The following is a 14,058-nucleotide window of genomic DNA, read 5'->3' on the forward strand; positions in this document are numbered from 1 at the left end:
AGAGTTTTACCCCGAACAAAGTCGCCCGCTGCCTCCTGCCCTGCGGCGCCCCGGCCACCGCCGGGCTCCATCCCCGCGGAGCGCGGGCCTTCCCCAGCCCCGCCAGAGATCCCTGCCTGCCTGCACTGCGACACCGGACCAGGGCACCGGCAAGGGCAGGGTGCATCCCGGCGGGGCCCGCTCCTCCCGCGCAGCCTCCGCGCCGTCCGGCCCCGCGGCCGCCGGTTGCTCCTTACCCTGGCCGAGCCCATCGGTGGCTTTAAACTTTTCTGTGCCGAGTACCGGGGCCGCTCGGGTGCTCCAGCCCCGGCTCTCGTCCCGTCCCTGCCTCCCCACTGCGGGCGCTACCCTGACCCCTCCGCGGGAGTCCCTACTGCGCGGCCGGGACCGCAGCCGCTCCGCGCACCCCCCCGCCATGAGGACCCACGGCCGGGACAGCCCCGCGGAGCGACACCTCGGGCTGGTCACACCCGCTCAGCGGCCGGTGCGCGCCGCTGCGCACCCGCGCAGTGTTTCAAAGCAGTGTTTGCGCCAACAGCGGCGTGCACTACGGGAGGGGTGCGGGGGGTGGAAAAGCTGACAGCGCCCGCGTCTCGTCTCCGCGCAGGTAAGGCGGGCTCCACGGTCACCCGCGGAAGGCCCTCCTTGGTCTCCCTCATCCCCCCGCACCGCGGGCCTGACACCCCCTTCCTCGGCACGCCTGGACCGCGGAAAAGTTACTCGGGGTGCGCGGCGCTGCCCTCCGCTCCCGGGGCGGCCCCATCCCGCTTGCCCCCTCGCTGAACTCTTCCCGGCGGCGCGCAGCACCGCGCAGCACGCTCCGCGGCCACTTTCTCTTCCCCGCGGCGCGGAGCTGCCCCGCCTCCCGCGACCCGCCCCCCCCCACCCCCCCTTTCCCGATGCCGGCTTCCGCGCAGCTCCGCACCGGCGGGGCTCCCCCCCGCGCCCCTGCGCACCCCCCCCCGCCCCGCTTTGATGATTTGATTTATTTTTGATGGTTCTCTCCCCTGCACCCAGCCTTGTTTACCCAGCAGGTGGATGTGACGTCAGAGACTGACAACAGCAAAAAATAACAACATCTCCCTCCGCGGGGGTGTCGCGGCCGCCCCCCGGCCCTCCCTCCGCGGGCGGCGGCGCGGGGCTGCGCGGGGCGGGGAGGGGGGGGCGCGGGGCGGCGCGGGGCGGGGGCGCGGCGGGGCGGCGTGCGGGGCCCCGCGGGCGCGGCGCCGAGCGGAGGGCTCTATTGTTATTTACCGAGCGGCGGAGCACGCCGCCGCGCCGCCCGGGCTTCGGCGTGCCGGAGGGACGGGAGGGAGGGACGGGACGGAGAGGCAAAGCCCCGCGCCGGGGCCGCGCCGTGCTGGGCAGCGGCAGGCCGAGTCCTGCGGGTGAGTCCGGCGCCCCCCGACACTTTCCCCGCTCCTCCGGGGCTGTTGCACTTTTCCCCCCCGCCGGCCCCACGTGCCCGGCCACCCCCCCTTTACCTTCCTCCCCCTCTTCACCCCCCCCGACCGCCGGCAGCGCGGTACCTGGGGGCGGGGGGGGCAGCGGCTGTGCGCGGGTGCGGAACCCCCTCCCCGGGCTGCGGAGCCGCTACCCGCCCACTTTGGAAACTTCCCCCCCCAACCCCCGCCCCGCGCACCCTCCGCGGACTGTGGGATGCGGCGTCTCCCGCCCTCTCCTCGCCTTCCTCGTGCTTTCCGCCGGGTCCCCCCGCGCCGCCGCGCAAGGGGCGCGCACGCCCCAACTTCAGCACTCGGGGCAAGAAGTTGTGGCGGGGCCGCGCCCCCCTCCCACCCCTCCCCCTCTCCCCCCCCCCCCCCCCCACCCCGGGCCCGGTGGCCCCTCTCCCCTCAGCTCCGGGCACCTGTTGCCGCTTTCCACCCGCGCAGTCCTTCCGCAGTTGCGGAGCTCCGCGCATCCCCCCCACCCCGGGTCCCTCTGCGCCCATCCCCCTCCCCTTTTTTTTTTTTTTGAGACGAAGTGTTTTAATAAACATCCGCATCTCCCCAGCCCGGCGCAACTTCTCGCTGCGCGGGTGCGGACCGCGCATTCCTCACGTGTTCGTTCCTCCGTGTGTGTGTGTGTGTGTGTGTGTGTGTGTCTCCCCATCCCCGCGCAGACCCGCGGTGCGGAGTCTCGGGACGGAGCCCCGTGGCTCGCTGCCCGCCGCGGAGCCGCCGGTGCCCGGTAAGTAGGGCCGCGCCGCGCTGCGCCCCTCGCACCTGCCGCTCCGCGCCGCTCCGCGCAGCCCAGCCCGCCTCCCCGGTTGCGCGCTGCAGGCGGCGTCCGAGCGGCGTGTCCGCGCTTCCCGCCTCCGTCCCCGCCCCGCCGGTGCTCTGTCTTTTGGGTTTTTTTTTTATTCCCTGAAAAGAAGCCGGTGGCGGCTGCGCGGGCAGCGCTGCGCGGGGCGCATCATCCACACCCCCCCCTTTCCCCCGCGCAACTCCTAACGATCCGGCGGCCCCGGCGCGGACAGCATCGCCGGGCTGGCTGCGGAGCGAGCCTGCCTCCTTCCACTTCGCTGTAATGATTTTAATTGCGTGGGTTTGCTTTGAGTGAACTAAACCGAGTGAGATTACGGCTTTATTTTTATTCTTTTTCCCCCTTCCCCCCCCCCCCTCCCCCGATCTCCCCCCAAAGCTGGCGGCAGCAGCGCTCAGACCTTCCGTAGCCACCCGAGGTATCTGCGAGCCGCTTTTCTAGAGAAGCTGGAGCCCAACTTCTGTGCTCAGAAGTTTTAAGGTTTCATTTTTAGTAACTGTTCTTTGAGTGAGTAATCTATGTGTACCGCTCGCAGCGTGTCTGCCCAACGCAGGCTGCTGATTTCTGGGGTGCTGGATGGTTATAAATATTAAAGCAATTCCCTAAACTGGATTTCCTTTCCATATAGTTTTTCAAAACCTGGGTTTTACCTGCTCTGACCAAACGCTGCTGTCACTAATGACAGCTTCTTAATTAGACAAAAGTTTCAGGAATGTCGTCGAAGAAACTTATGCTGTTCATCCATGGTTTGCTTTAATGCTGCGGCCAAGGGAGAAATAGGCATTTCACTCGATCGAGTAGTATTTTTACAGCTTCTGTTACTGCTGAGCAGCTCCTGCTTCTTGTAAGTTTGAGAGAGCCTGAAATAATTTGAGTTCTCAGAGAAGCGAGTGTAGGCAAGGAGGCACCGTGCATCTCCACAGCCAGATTTGGGGGAAGACGGGGAAATCGGGGCTGCTGGTTTCAATTTATCCCTTTTTTTTTCTCCCTCTGCACATTTTATTTGAACTATCTCCCAGGCATGTTGAATGGACCAGGGCGCTGGGGGAGGAAGCTCTTCACTAGTTACCATTCAAAAGGTGTCGGCTAAAATCTCATTGCAAGAAGGTATTGTAGCTTTAACATCTTGCATTGGCAGCATTCTTCCCCCTTAGTCTTTGGATTAGTCATTGTATGAGAGACAGGAAAAAAAAAAAATCTCTTTTTTTTTTTCCTCTGGAAAAAGTAAAGTAAACAGCCTCCAACAAGTGAACCTTGACAACCCAGATTAAGGAAGGCAGGAGAGATCAAACAAAGCTGCTGCTGGGCTGTTGTCAGGAGCTGCCTCACTGAAAGCTCTGGACTATTCGATCAGGCAGCAAGGCTATATGTTCACTTATGCAGAAATGGACCATTACAAATGCTGATCTTTGTTGTGAAACCAAAGGATAACTTGGAGAAAATAACTGCAATCTCAAATGAGGCTTTTCTGGTGCTCCTGGTTTTGACGGCAAACTTCAGGGTTTTTTTTTGTGTATGGGCTGGGTTTTGAGTTTGGCTTTTTTCTGACTCTTTATTTGAAGGGATAGTGGTTTGGAGCACACTGTATCCACTTTCAGAGGGACTTAGGTTTGATTTTATTTATGCTCCTGGAGCTGCAGGGAAGGCGGCGTTTCAGTAGTGTAATGTTGAAAACCGTAAGAGTTCTGTGGAATTCAGCTTTTATTTCTGGATCTCTGAACTGTAAGGAAACATGGATTATATTTTTTTTTTCCCCTCTGTGTGTAAGTGCTGTGCTGATGTATAATAGAGGAGTTCGGTGGCAATTAAGCATCGTGTGTTGTGTGGCTGCGTTCCTGAAGTTTAGAAAACTTGTAGTATCTTTACTTCAAACATATCACTAACTGGTCAGGATGGCACCTTGGTTTTGATACGAGAGGGTTTTTGCAGAACTGTGTGTAACTTTTCTTCATGGTGATGTGAGAGAGACTTTGTTACTGTGGAGGGTTTTGTGGTGATGTTTTTTTTTGTGGAAATAGCAGTAAAAAGCATGAAGAGATATTTGATTTTACTTCAACAGACATTTAGGATTTAAGTATTAATCAGACTTGCCCAGTGGGAGTTAGGTTATTTTTGTTGCTTGACACTCTCATGTTTGTATTCAGAAACTTCACTGCAAACTATGAATGTGCCATCTCTTTTGTTCCTTTAAAGTATTCCAAAACAATGGAGATATCTATTATTAAAAAATACATATAGCTGAGGAAAAGGCTATTGCCCTAATGGGTATTAGTCAGGAGGCAGACCAAGTGCACATCTACTGAGGAATTCAGAAATCCCAAACCTTTTTGCATAAGTATTTCTTTAATTAACAGTGCACATCACACAATAAGTACTTTATACTTTTTATAAGGTAAGGTTTCATAACTGTCCTGCATAACTTATTATAAAGCCTGTAGATTTTTATGGTATATACTTTAATTAGACAATAAAAAGTATGTGTGTTAAACAGGCACACGTATGCTATTAAGCCATTTTGGGTAATGGGTAATGTTTTTTAGCATCTATAAACATTTTCTGCTTAAATCAGTTCCACCGGTGGTGGTAACGCAACTGGTTTTTGTACGGGCGAGAGAAGGAGCAGGGAAGATGGGCAGAGAATTATGCATTGGGCATTACTGCGCAGCATATGCTGCAATCTGCTTTACACTTGGAGTGGATCACCTTTTTTAAGATCTAAAATTTGCATGATCATCCCTGGTATGATATACTGTAAACATTTGTAGCTCCAGAATTATTCCTATTTCATGACATTGTAAAAATTAGGGAAAAGGCTGGTAGTAAAAAGGCAAATTTATGGATTGCAGCCTAGCGTTTAGTATTCGTACTGCTTGTGGTCATTTATGTTGAGAGATTGAACCGGATAATGTAATTCCTTTTGTGAAATATCTGTTGAGCATGTATTTGTATATCAAATGAAATAACATATGCACACACATATGTAGGATATGTATGTAAAATACAGTTATTTCTGCAAGGCTGTCCAGTTATTTATAGGGCATAATGATACTTCTGTCATCTTAAATTTTCTGTGAGAAGCTTTAATAAATTTAAATAGATTATATGCTGTCAGAAAATAGTATAAATTTTGTTTACGATTCACTTGCTTTAAGGTACTTATACTAAAGAAGCTCATTTAACCCCAAGACTGAGTAGCATTAAGTGGTGAGAGGAGTCTGCTGAAGAGCTGCTACTGGCCTTTGCTCTTGTGATAATCTTAAATTACTACGATTTAATTGCAACTTCAAGGCACTGAGCTGAAATATTTTTATGCAGCTGAGTCGGGGCTGAGGATGGTGTAGGGAGGTTTCACAAGAAGCTGGATTTCTCTTCGGAGACAGCGTTTGTTCAGGCCTTTCCTACCCTTGGGAGCGCATCCAGCTCAGCATCGTGTGTGTGCCCAGACACGGCACTGGGAAGGAGCTTTGCTGGTGAATTCCCACCCTGGGGGGAGCAGGATCAGGCCCTGCAGTAGCCAGGCAGCTCAGGTGCAGAAGTGTTTTGTTTGCTGTTAGTTTTTAAGCTTACGTTTGAATTAAACAGCATGCTGTAATTACTCCTCAAATGAGCCTTGCTATCAAGTTGCTTCCTGGAGCTTCTCCCTCTAAGTCTCCACTGGGGAGGCAGGGTGAGACAGGGCTGGTGGCTTGAGGCAAAGACCAGGGGGTGGTCGGTAGGATGGGGACATGGATTGCGCCCTGCTTTGGACATAAAGCCCACTAGCTAATGGCTATGGCATGGTTCCCAGCGGTGAGCCCAGGGCGCAGTGAGCTGCTCTGCCTGTGCAGGGCCCGATCCAGCACGTGCTGCCTTAACCCAGTCCTGCTGCTGACAGCACTGCCTGCAGATTTGGCTTTTGGTCTGTGTCACTAACGCATATCATTCAAACTTTTTCTCCCCCCCCCCCCAGTACTCCCCCCTTGCTACGTATAGTAGCATGTTTTCACACCCAGTGAGCAGTTCAACGCAGATATGATACGCAATAGGAACCAGAAAGCATTTGCTAAGTGGAATTTCTAAACGTCGTGCACTAGGGATCAGCAGCGTCTTTGCGACTGTTCTTAGAGGTCCTGGCAACCAAACTTTATTCAAATGCTTAGAAAGGTAGGGCCAGGCTCAGAGTCCTTGACTTCATGCCATTGAGGACACGCGTAAGTGCTTGGCTGCGCTAGAGCACAGCGGTGTTTAAATCGTGAATCTTGAGTGTTTTTCTGTTGGCCAAATCCTCGTAAGATGTCTCGTTGCAATAGGAAGTGAAGAAGATCTTGTGTGTGCTCGAACTGCTTGCTTCTGCACTGATAAAAACGCTGCTCGCAGCCTGCTGCTCTCTCAAACTATTGTGCCGTTTGATTCCCGCTGCTCGCGGTGCGTTGGGAATTGCAGCTACTGTAGGTAACAAGGTGATGCCAGTGTTTAACAGGGGGGAAAAGGTAGGATGGAATAAATCATGCAGTCGTTAGAGTAAGAACTTAATTGTGGGAACTGGAGTCTTAATTTAAGAAAATATATATTTCATTTGGGGCTGCAGAGGAATCAAGCTGTTCTATTTTTAGGAGATCAGATATTTGTTGGTTGGGATGTCTGGAGTGTTTTAACACGTGCTCTTTTTTCTTACTTCAGCACTGGAGGTACCAAGTCAGAGAAGCTGCTGGCTCTGCTCGCATGCAGCCTTCTTTGCAAATACGCTCTAGGGTTTTATCTTTCTGTTCTGCTGGCACCGATCTCTTCCATGCATGCAAGTGAACAGGGTTATGTCTAATGGCTGTTTGTATGTGGCAAGTATCCAGAATAATCTTGATAACTTTTTGTTCAGTGCCATCCTGAAAACCAGGATAGTCTTCTATCGAAATTGAGCAAAGGGAAGAGCATGGGCAAAATCAGTTTCTCTCCAAGAAGCATTTGGTACCTGAGGAGGACTAAATAATTTTTCTCCTCTCGTTGACCCTCCCTGTGCTGTTTTTAAAACATCTCCACTTTAGTGCCTTGAAATTGCAATTAAGTTGTAGTAATTTAAGGTTATTATGAGAGTGCAAAGGGCAGTAGAAGCTCTTTAGAAGTCTCATCTTAACATTAAATGCTACTCAGTCAGGGGGTTAAATGAGTTTCCTCAATGTGAGTACTTAAAGTAACTAAATCGTAAACAAAATTTATACTATATTCTGACAACTAATAATCTATTTAAATTACATTAAAGTATGTGTGCGAAAATTTAATTAAAGACAGAAATACTGTCAAGCCCTGTAAATATCTTGACAGATCTACTGAAATGGAACCCAGATTGTAAAATATTTACATACATCTGATAGGCTGTGGGGTTTCTGGAAGTGCTATTCTGGAACTAATTGTGGGCATTTTTCGTCCCAGATTCACGTTCAGTTGCAATGGTCTGGGAAAGCGACAGAAATAAATACCCAGGATGTTTTATTCGGGTGATTCTCCAGTGTATTGTTTACTGCTAATCGCTCTCTGTACAATACTTGTCACTGTTGTGTTTTATTAGAAGTGCCTATTTCCTCAATAAGTTGGTTTAGCACTGCTGTTCATTCTGAGGCACGGTGAAAGCGCGGGTTCCTTGTGTGATGCTGTGTAGTACTTGCAGCATGGCAGCGCTTGGATGTGCAATCTCTAAGTCAACTTTCTTCTGGGTGTCTGGCCCGGAGTGCATGCTGCAGTCTCTTGCACTGTTTAGTCTGTTGACTGAATTGATTTCTCAGGTAAAAAGTGCTTACAGCCTTTTTTCTGAATTTTTGGAATGCTTATGGAAGCGTTTCCTCAAGTACTGTATGTGTGGTTGCTGCGTGGGACCCTTCCTGCTGGTGCAGCCGTACAGGCATTCCCTTTGTGGTACATGGTCTGGGAAGCGGAATGTTTTGCCATGGATAAAACTGAGTCTGGCTGAAACTTCAGCCAAACTTTGGTCCTGCTTAAAATCCACCCGCTGGGATTCTGCACGTGGCCAAAGTTTTGCTGGGAATGTGCAGGATGAGCCGCATTTTCCCATCATCCAGTCATGGGTTGGGGCAAACTCCTACTATTCCTGGGGTGCATACTCCTGGAGCTGTAGGGTTACGGAAGGAGGATGAGGATTTCGGCATGGAGAGCAGGATGCGCTGGGAGTGTGGTGCTGTGAGCGCTGGCCAGGCTGGGTGCTGAGCACTGACAGCCCGACAGAAGGTGGCACAGTTCGGCAGGTTGGCTGGAGCCTCTAACGGCATCGTTAGTTTTCCCCTCTTTGCCAGACATTTCCTTTCATGTTGGATCCGAGTTTTAGCTGTACTTCCCGATCAGTCTTGTCATCTTGTTGCTAACAATTAGGGTCAAGTGTCTTTCCTTGGGCTCTCTCTGCAGCCTTCGTGTCGGTCTCCCTCCCCCAGCTCTCAGCCTAAGCTGTTTGTTCATTAATTAGGAGATCGGGCATATTAACACATCAGTAAATCGGAGTAGTCAGACTTCCCAAGGCATCTCGGGAAACCCTCTCCGGTTTTATGTGACCGGACATGCACTATTGCTGATTTAGATAGCGGAGCCGATGATGCCGAAGTATTGTTAAGAGAGAGATAAATAGAGGGAGCCCAGCAGTAAGCAGAATGTCATGTCTCTATTAAAAAGCTTGTGATAAAGGAAGATAAAATGGCGAGGGGGGATTCAGAGCAGCCGCTAAACATCTGATCACAAAAATCAATGCCGGTTTCCCCCTTCCTGCAGAACACTTGCTCGCAGGAGTAATGTCTGAGCCTGGATTTGATTGCAGCGAGCAGTGGAGCCCTGAAAGGACTTTTGTTATTGCCAATAAAGACGGCCAGGGGTTCTCAGGGATTCAGGAGCTGTCTGAGCCGGGATTCAAACGTCCCTCCCTGGTTCCCTTTGAAGTGGCTGCCCCTCTTCTGCAGCCACGGGGTGTTCCCGGGATGCTGATGAAGTTGTTCCAGGCTCGCGCCGGGGCTCATTGCTCTGTGCTGCCTCATGCCTTGATTTCCCTGGTGCCGCGGCCACCTGTGTTCCTGTCCGGAGGTTGGTCCTTTTCTGCACGGCAGAATAAACAGCGATGCAGATTGTTGTATATTAGAGCCTTGCAGAGGCTGCTCTGCAGAAGTGAAAATGTAACTGCTGAAAAAGAAATCGGTGGTTGTAGCAGACGAGAGGGGAGTGGTATTAGTTCTACCATTTCTGTAATGAAACCTGCAGTAAAACGTTAAATCCTTGCAGCCTTGTTTGCTGAAAGAATGATAATTGTTCCATTAAGGAGGATTAAGTAATTAACTGATACTTCTTAGGAACCGGTGTCAGGTTTAAAAAGCATCTTCCCAGTGTTGTGCAACGAGTGTGAGGTTTATGTTCTCTTTCTGCCTTTGGAGAGGTGGGAGGTGAACGTGGTGGGACCTCTTCCCAAGAAACTTCTGGGAATGCCAGGGGAGCAGCTAAAATGTGCTATTCTAATAATTTCATTGCAGTGTTGTCTTTTTATGACTTGTCAGCCTGGGCCCATTGCAGGCCGTGCTTCAGGAGTAGTCTGTTTGGGATTAAGAAGTTAAAACCTTCTCGAAGTGTTCATCTTGGTGCCCGAGTTTTTTAATTTTTATTTTCATAATAGTTTGTATGTTGCAATAGGAACCTTGCTGGCAATGAGTCATGAACTCAGTCTTCCATGAACTTCATGACAAAGTTTTGTTAGCCGGTCAGGCAGCTCGCTTTGCTCATCCAGCCCAGTTCCCACGTTTGGAAAGAAAAATACCATTGAAATTGATGGTGTAAATCCTCCTTTCCTCCTGTGGCAAAACTCCCCATAAAAGCAGTGGCAGTGGAGGAGGTTGTGGGGTATCACAGAGCAGCTCCTGACATTGGGCTGTTTGGAAGATGTTGAGGCTGGATGTGGCTGGGAATAGCCAGGTCTGGAGAAGGAGAGGGCTGGCAAGGCTTTTGATGTTGACTGATGCTTGGGTCAGAAGTGCATTTTGGAGAGGGAGATGGAAGAGCAGGTGGGCAAAAGAGAACAATGGCAATATTTCTCCTTGTTTCACTTTTGAATGATCAGATTGAAGGACCTGGATGGTGAGAGGTGCAGGGGCTGGGGAAGCATCTGTGTGAGCCCTTCTGCATCCTGTCCTCCTGAGCTCGCTGCCTTTCTTTCAGGGCTTGATGCTTTTTTGTTTTTTATTTTTTGCCTTGACAGAGATCATAGAATTTGGCATTAACCTCATCAAATCGCTGCCTTTTTGCATATAATGGCCCCAGTTTCTAATATCACAGGTAGTTATACTGAAACTATACCCAAACCAAAATTTTCTGTGAGTAATATGAATTCTGCCCAGCAAATAGCATAATAGTGGCGCCAAATGCGTTAGTATTGATACTTTCTGCTTTCATAACCGCTCTACTTCTGAAATAGGGCTCCTTCAGCCAGCATCATGCAATCTCTGTTGATCAGTGTACTGTAAATTATTCTTTCCCCTCGGGTGAATTTCATAAATAGGTGTATTTCCGTGTGCAGTACGTAAGACAGCCAGATTTTGCTTTGGTTATGTGGCCCAAGCCCCAGATACCTCTATTGAAATCATGGGAGCTTCCTTGGGTGAACTGAGTTTAAAAAAGAATAAAAAGGGGGAAAAAAATATCAGTTTTGGCTCAGAGAATAAAATCTTTGAATATTTGTGCATGGAACATATAACGAGAATCTATCTGGATGTTTGTACAGAACTTCCCAGCCTATATCTACCTTAGCAGATTTAGAGAAGAGATTTTGCTTGTTAACACATTATTACTATTGCAAAACTTAACAACTTGGGTAATGTATTTTAATCAAAAGTTGTGTCAGGGGCCTCATCCTTCTTTGGATGAATTAAATGAGTGCTGGGAGAAGGAGGCTCTGAAATAGCAATAGGAACGTGTTTTTGTTAGTTGTAAATGATACACCCATGCGTAGCTGTTCAGATAATGTGTATTAGGTTTGTAAAGCTCCTGAGTTGTATATTCAGAAAAGTGAAAATGTATTTTACAGTGCTAAATTACTTGAATACTTAAAAGGCTTTGAAATAGGAATGTCAAAAGTATGCAGCATAATGATTGTTTGTACAAGTATTTTAAAGTTACTCTGGCTAACCTGAGTTTTCTGAAGGCCGGTACTGTAAGGAATGGTGGTCTTACTCAGGAAACCTTTCTAATCTGTCATTTCAGTTGCAGGATTTAACTGACAATAGGGGAAACCCATCTTAGTATATTTTAGCTGATGTCGTACCACGTACGCTTGTTCTGAGTTTTCCTCACTGCTATAAAAGCAGTATCTACAGCACTCAAAAAATGCTGTTTCATAAAAGTTGAAATGGAACATTACCTGCGAATTAAACTAAAATATCTTGAGCCTATGTGGCATATTCCTAGTGTTAAACAGTCGGAGAAAACTGGGTCTTTCCTATTAATTTTTCAGATCAGAATTGGTCTTTCTGGGAAAGGGTCCTCAGACACTTGAAGGGGAAACCTGATTTTTCAGCACGTGCTTTATATTTGCTGAGGAATTCTGATAGTGCAAAAGTGTGTTGCGTGGAAATGGAGATTTATTCACTAGGATTTTTAGGGATTATAAAAGATGCCAGTGGATAGAAGCATGCTTATAGAGAGGTAAACTAGTAAATTTGAGCAAACTGAAAAATAGTAGCTATAGGCATCTGGTTCTGTTATCAAACTTGCTGCATAAGCCAGAGTTTATGCACTGTGATAATGCTAATGACCAGCAGAGCCAAATGATGCATGACTGGAGGAAATCAGTGGTATAATCGGAGAAAGTTATCAGGTTTTTGTCATTAAATATTAGTGATAAATAATATACTTCATTTTGAGTAGATAGGATGTATTTAATTCTGATGTGGAGGGTTTCAATTTAATAAGGGGCATTGCTGAGTAAAATGATAATCTTTTGTAATTTAAAGGGAAAAACAGAAACGCATTTGTTTCAGCATAATCTCCGGGCAGCCGCCTTCCACCACTGTTTGTCTTCACTGGTGTCTGATAGCAAGGAATATCTTCGCAGCTATTTGAGTTGGGTGTTTATAGCAGGGTGTTTTTTCTAAGATGCTGGTTTGTGCAACACAGAACTAATTAGAGAGACAGAATCAAAGGGGATCTCTTTAGTATAAACTAGGTATTTTCTTTCATTTTCTGCTTAAAAACGTGAATATTGCAGCAAATCTAAACTGTGTGCTCCACGCAATGGTTCCCCTGTCGTATAGCCTGCCTGTCCAGGCAGTGACAGGAGGGAAGGCACGAGGACAAAAGATACTGATAAATTAGATCTTGTTTTGCAAGTTATCTTTGAAGTCAGTGGGAGAACGAGGAAGAGAAGTAGAGCTTAAACTGAAGTAAGAGGGATATTTATAGTGTCTATAAAGGACAGTTTGCACCAGGAAAAAAAAAATAAATCTGGTTGGCTTTTTTTAGCGAAACAGGCTAACACCCTGTGTAAATCTGTGTCATTAGCTGAGGCAGTGCGTGATTTTTGGAGCATTGCTTTTCCTTTTGTGAGCCTTTGCCCGCACAGCCACGTCCCCTGGGCTAGAGGCAGATGCGTTGCCATGTCTGCCTTAGGGACACTTCCCTTGCCAGCTGCAGGACCTCTGCCCATGTCAGTCCATGGCCCCGTTTAAGCAGATAATGCCAGTTTTGCCCAACAAGCAGCTTTGTAACTTGGCCAGGATCTTCCCACCACCCCTCGGAGTCGTGCTCGAGCGCAGAATCTCAGCTCCAGTTTCCAAAATTAGATGGCACAGTGAGTAAACACAGAGTACTTGCCAGTTCTCACATCCTCTTTTGCAGCGAGTATTGCAGCAAATCCTGCAGGTTTGACTCATCTCCGAAGTTCTTCTCTGATTTGAAGCAGGTCTCGTCTGTCTTCTGAGAGAGAGCTGGAGGTCTGGCTGCAGCTCCTGAGCACACAGTCCTGTACATGAATGCAGAATGCTTATGTTGGCCTCTGCATAAACTTGGGCAGCTCTGAGGAACTTTAACTGGAGTTATATGCTTGTATCTAAGGGTAGAACTTGGCCTGCAGTCATCCTTTATTGAAACCTGTATGGAAATACTTTGTTCTTGTTACGCAGAAATATTTACATTCTGGTGGGAAGATTTTATTCCCCCTCTTTTCTTTGTTTTCCCCCCCTGCGCTGTGCCATAAGCACAAGGAGGGGGTGGAAGATATTATGCATAATGCCCTGTCAGTTAAAAAATAATATTCAGGATTTCAACTGGTATTTCTCATAGGTCCTAAAGAAAAAGAATAATCTGCCTATATTGGAAACACTGTCTGCTTGTCTGATGACAGCGAACCATCCAGGGCAGGATGGAGATTCTACTTAATGCTGTGGGTAAATTGGAAGGGAAAGGGCATACAGTGCAGAAAACTTTCTGGGTAAATAAAAGTAGTGTCAAGTGCAGCCCCCGTTTGAAGAACAGTGTGTCTTAATGTTTCTGTTCATCGGCGCTGATTCGCCTCCGCATGTCAACCTCTGCCTGGTGGATGCTCTCAGCAGATTGAGGAGGAGGACACATTGCTGTGCAAGTGCATTACAATGGTCCACACGTGTGCCGTGACTCAAGCGTGCTCACAACTTCATGACATGTATCAAATGAGAATTGTTTCTGTGGAAGGCCTTTTGCTCCTTTGTTTTTTTTCAGATGAAGGCTGATGCTGCTTTCACAGACTGTATGACAGTGTGCTTGGTGCTGTATAGGGTGAGGGCTTGGTTCATGTTGCAGCTAAGCAGATTT

At 48.6% G+C, this 14,058-nt stretch overlaps 1 protein-coding gene across 12 annotated transcripts in view; it reads left to right on the forward strand.

Annotated features, from left to right (window-relative positions):
- Positions 1-361: 361 nt before the first annotated feature.
- Positions 362-14,058, forward strand: part of FOXP1 (forkhead box P1) — a 387,372-nt gene continuing 373,675 nt past the window's right edge. For 5 of the 12 annotated variants that reach the window (XM_061455741.1, XM_061455742.1, XM_061455747.1 and 2 more), the window contains exon 1: positions 1,181-1,388. The gene's annotated coding sequence lies outside the window, so the exon portion shown is untranslated. Of the gene's footprint in view, positions 608-1,180; positions 1,389-2,113; positions 2,191-2,660; positions 3,110-5,821; positions 6,497-14,058 lie in introns of those variants that run through there. The other 7 variants (XM_061455731.1, XM_061455735.1, XM_061455730.1 and 4 more) reach the window with 7 other exon arrangements.

This window comes from Pezoporus flaviventris, unplaced genomic scaffold, assembly GCF_033815535.1.
Source record: "Pezoporus flaviventris isolate CSIRO_AGI_PZ_B2104156 unplaced genomic scaffold, CSIRO_AGI_Pfla_v1 ptg000021l, whole genome shotgun sequence".
NCBI classification, from domain to species: Eukaryota; Metazoa; Chordata; class Aves; order Psittaciformes; family Psittacidae; genus Pezoporus; species Pezoporus flaviventris.